The sequence below is a fragment of the Colobus angolensis genome, unplaced genomic scaffold, assembly GCF_000951035.1.
Source record: "Colobus angolensis palliatus isolate OR3802 unplaced genomic scaffold, Cang.pa_1.0 Scaffold51, whole genome shotgun sequence".
Classification (NCBI taxonomy): Eukaryota; Metazoa; Chordata; class Mammalia; order Primates; family Cercopithecidae; genus Colobus; species Colobus angolensis.
In genome coordinates, this window is record NW_012118599.1 from 13720544 (window position 1) to 13725374 (window position 4831).

The 4831-nt window shown below is 52.1% G+C and overlaps 1 protein-coding gene across 1 annotated transcript in view; it reads right to left on the minus strand.

Moving 5' to 3' along the window:
* TTBK1 (tau tubulin kinase 1) overlaps positions 1 to 4831 on the minus strand; it is a 44134-nt gene that overhangs the window by 11303 nt on the left and 28000 nt on the right. The window lies entirely within an intron of this gene.

A 4831-nucleotide genomic window follows, 5' to 3' on the forward strand; every position in this document is an offset into this window, starting at 1 on the left:
CCTGGTTTGGGGACCTGCGGGGGTCCGGCTGCGCAGTCCTCGTGCGCTCCGGGCCGGGGCTGCTAGTGCAGGGTCCGGAGAGTGGGCGAAGTGCGCGCAGCTACGGAGGGAGAGTGTGTGAGTGTGGCTGTGAGTGTGAGTGTGAGTGTGAGTGTGTGAGGGCCGGTTAATGATTGGCCATGTGGACCCCACTGCCCGCACCCCCACAGCCTGTGCAGGGAGGGAGGGTGCCTGGTGGGACTGAAGGTGGAGCCGAGTGGAGGAGAGTCTAGGAAGGTTCTAGGAAGGAATTCTGTGGGCTCCATTTCCCTCTCCTCTCCACCCCTTCCCCACCCCTCATTTGGAGGAAGCGGGCACTCAGGCTCGGGGCCTCCTGGGCCGTGATGCCCACTGGATGGCGTGTGGGGAACCAGAGGGCTATCGGAGGGGTGTGGCCCTCAGACCTGGAGCCTCTCCCTTAGGGAGAAGGATGCTTGACATTTTCAGGGGCTGACTGTATGAAGGGTGGGCTGGTTCCTGACCCTTGAGTTGAATGTGTCCCAGGTCTAAGTGGAGTTTGGGGTAGGGTGGGATGGGTCTCAGGCCCTCCTGAGAGATCTACACTTCCATCCCCAAGTACCACATCAACCCAAGGACAGCAGAGGATACAGCATTTTCCAAGCTCCCCACACACAACTGGAGTTACACCCACCCCCAGTCAGAGCCACACCCTCCCCAAGTATGGTCCCCTCCACTGCCCACTTCATATAGATACATTTACACAGCTCCTTCTGCCTACCCAGGGGCCCAAGGCTCCCCCCACCACTGCCTGAGCAAGACAGCACCACCCCTCCCCAGAAAAAGGGAACTAGGCAGGGCAGAAGAGAGAGCGAGTCCAAGTCCAGGGGTCCTGGGACCAGCATGGCTCAGAGGTGCCACCATCCCCCACCCACTGGGCAGGGAGGGCTGTGTCTGTTTTCCCCAAAACTGGAAATGCAAAGGGTTATCACTGGGTTCAGGATGTTAGCGGTTGGGATGAGAGTGTTCAGTGGTTATTGCTGTGACCCAAGCTGCCTTGAGTGTGTGTGGGATGTATATTAAGTTATCGAAAATTTACTAGCGCATTTGTCACAGACCCAGGGTCCCTCTCCCATCGAGAAAATACTAGTCCCACCAGGAGGCCCCCACTCACCACAAAAAGGTCCACTGGCCCCCGCACTCATTCAGGCACTTATGCACACCACATGCATACACACAGCACACACCACACATCCCCACTGGCCAGGTTCAAGTTCCTGGATAAGAACGCTGTCACCTTTGAGTGCTGCAGCCCTGGACAGAGGGGGGTGCAGGAAGTCCTCAGGCTCACAGTGGTTGCAAAATGAGTTTGGGTCACTTCTGCCTGTAAACCATTTTGGCTTGGTTCATACAGTGATTTTTCTTTTTAAAATTAGATGCCAACAATTAAAAATTGGGAGATTTCAAATAAAAATTAGAAGATAGTGGCAATAATTGGTTGAGCAGAGGACGGTAGGGGTGTGGGAGTTCCCCTGTTTACCACAGTCCCTGAACCTGCCACTTCCCTGACACTGTTTGGCTCTTGTTGATGTGTGAGTTGGTGACACCCATTCGGTGCCCACAGATGCCAGTGTCTTCCCATCTGTCAGCCTGACCCCCTAGGACCTTGCCAGTCCCACTGAGGTCAGGTTTTGGAGCCCCTGCTTTCTCACACTAACTCCTCCTCTGCCCACCTGATCCCCAGAGCTGCTGTGGGCTGCTTGGGGCCATGTGGGATTGAGGGGTTGGAGGTCTCTGGAGAGACAGGGTTCAGCCATTTCAACCAACCCCAGTACTCTGGAGTGACTCCCATCTGGATGCCACCCCATGGCAAGGTGGGAATGGGAAAGGAAGGAAAATATGGCTTGCTGACAACTCCCCTCTTCTCTATAGACTGAGCAGGGAGCCCAACGCAAAGGACAATCAGTCAACCAGTACACACAGACCAAGACGTTTCACAAACTCCTGTCAAACATGACCTCCAATTATTTGGCATGGGTGGGTTTTTTATATGTTCTGGTAAATAAAATATTCTGATTAATTTGTTAAATGCAGATAATACTGGGATCTACCTCATAAGCTATTATGAGGTTTAAATGAGTTAATGTTGTAAAGTGCTTAGATCACTGCCTGGCACATAATAAGCACTGTGTGCCAGTGGCTGTTAAATAAAATCACAAATAATTGTAAGCCACCACTAAATGCAGAGTGAGACTATCAAGTGCGAAAACACCACTTTCAAAATACAACAAAGACAGCTGTCTCTTTTCAAAGCTGACCCCGAGGAGGCTACGCACTTTCCCCAAGCAGGGTATCAATCTTGAAACATTCTGGCCTCCTCTTGGGAAATGCTTCAGAAAACAAGCGTGACAATATTGCAGGCTCACAGCATCCCCACCTAGCCTGGGAACCGGAGACTGGCAACTCGACCCAAACCATGTGAAACTCTGCTGTGCTTCACGTGAACTTGATCTAACACAAGTGGCTTAGATGACCTTAACAATTTCCAAGAGTCAGAGCTACCCAGAAAAGATAATAATATTATTAAGATCACCTGTTAGCTCAGAGCTTTATGGCTTACAAAACACTCTCCCCTCCACCATGGAGGATATACGAAAAGATGTCCCCCTAAAGGACAACATGCTTTGAACCATGGCCTTGCTTTAAAGGACACACCCTCTCCCACAGGTGTCAGTTCTGAGGTGGGGGGTGTCTATTTGAAAACTCAGCCACCTTCTCAATGCTGCAGGATCTCCCACTTCCAAAGGTGTTGGAAACAGTAATACGTACGTAATGCTAAAACGAGGCTGAAGCCAGTGCCATCATCTTTGATATATCACAAGGCACTTTGGGATCTTAGAGTACCTCAGGGTCACTGAGATGGAGCAGTACTCAGGGTTGGGTAGTGGAACTCTCTAGAAGGGAATGCTGGATCACAGAGTGCTTGGTTTCATCCAACCCCAGATTGGGGGGGCGGGGGTCCCTGCCCACATTGCTACTGACTTATGGAGCAGATGGCGGGCAGGCTCCCTTCACTTCACCTCCTGCCACTACCTGGGGTGGATGGGAGGAGGGCAAGAGGAAGGGGCTGGGGGAGGCAGTGCCAGCAGGAGGGGAGTGGAGCCACTGTTCAGCCTCACCCCCGCACCTTTGTGCTTTTTGTTTTCTGTCCCTTCTCAAAGGGTCTACCTTGACCCTCTCCTGCCTACTGCCTGAGCAGGGTGCAAAGCCATCCAAAACAGCCTGGAGGGCAACAGAGGCTTGGGTTTGGGGAGATTCAAAAGTGAGCAGCTGAGATGGGGTGGGGGTGGGGCACAAGTATTAGAACCCAAATCTGGCTTTTGTTGCCAGATGGAGAAGGTGCTCTTGGCCCAGACAGCCTCAAAAATAAATAAATAAATAAATAAATAAATAAACAAACAAACAAATAAATAAAATGACTTATAAAGAAAGATTTTGGGGAAAGGAGTGTGTGGCTATGGAGTGGCTTATGTGGATGGTGTGGATGAGTCATACCACAATGGTGGTCCTCTGTGTGGACAGTTTGGCTCCAGGGCACTGCCCACCACACTTACAGCACCCCCTGGCTGGGGCCAGGGCCCTGAGATCTCTACTCTAACCAGAGACATCTGGGGAATTGATGGGCCAAGCAGAAGTTATGGGGAGAGAGGGGTAGAAGAGTGAAGCTGGGATGAGAGTAGGTACATAGGAAACTACCAGTGACTGCATAGACATCTTTCTGGCTCCCTAACACACACATGCATACACACACACTCATACAGCACTGTGCAACTTGGGCACATGCCAGTCACATTGAGCTCTGCATAAATGGCACTTCCTGGAATTACACAGTGCACAGCCTGAGCATTCATCCATGGCAGCCCTTCCAAATGCACAAACGCTCATTCATAAGCACACTCTTATGCACAAGTGTACATGCATGCACACAAGCAAACATACAGACACAGTCTCACTGAAATAAACATTTTGCAAATCTTTGGGCCTCCTCCCCTCCCCATACAGGCACTGCCCTTTCTGGCACCCACTTCGCTACTACCCCATTCACCAGGGAAGCAAAAGTGCTGGCTGACATGGGAAGGATGAATAAAGGGAACCTTGGGCTCCCTGCAATGACAGTTGGGGGCTGAGAAATGGGCAGAAGAGGCATGAGCAAGCTGACATCCTGACACTGACACTTCCCCACTCCCAAGTGTCCAGATCCCTATCCAACCTGCCCCTCTTCTGTTGTGCCTTCACTACCACCCTTGGGGGCTCACCGAGCACCTACAGGAAGGAGTCACCCTCTGAGAAGGGCAGAGGTGGGGCTGCTCCCACCTGGGATTTGTCCTGAGACACTGGTTTTGCTGACAAGCACATACATGGTTTCTCGCCTCATCCTTAACAACCACCTTTGCTGCCACTGCTTCTAAGCTGGGTCTCCTCGCTGCTCAGTTCTAGCCTGCTTTGAGAGGTGGATCCCAGGTCCCTCTCATCCATCCTCAGTTCCTAAGGAGCCGAGGACAGACATCCAATCCTACCAGGGAGTGATGGCACAGGTGTCTTCGGGGAGGGGCAGCCTACCATGGACTGAGCCTTCCTGGGGTAAGATGTGTGAGGAAGGAACTCTGTCCTCAATGACAGTGGCCTGGGAAAGTCTCGCTAGGTCACAGGGCTGCCTCCCCCCATCGCTGAGCATTGAAACACTCCCCACCACATTCCAAACCTGGCTGCCCTGGTCTCCATCCCATACACAGGGCCGCACACACACACACACACACACACACACACACACACA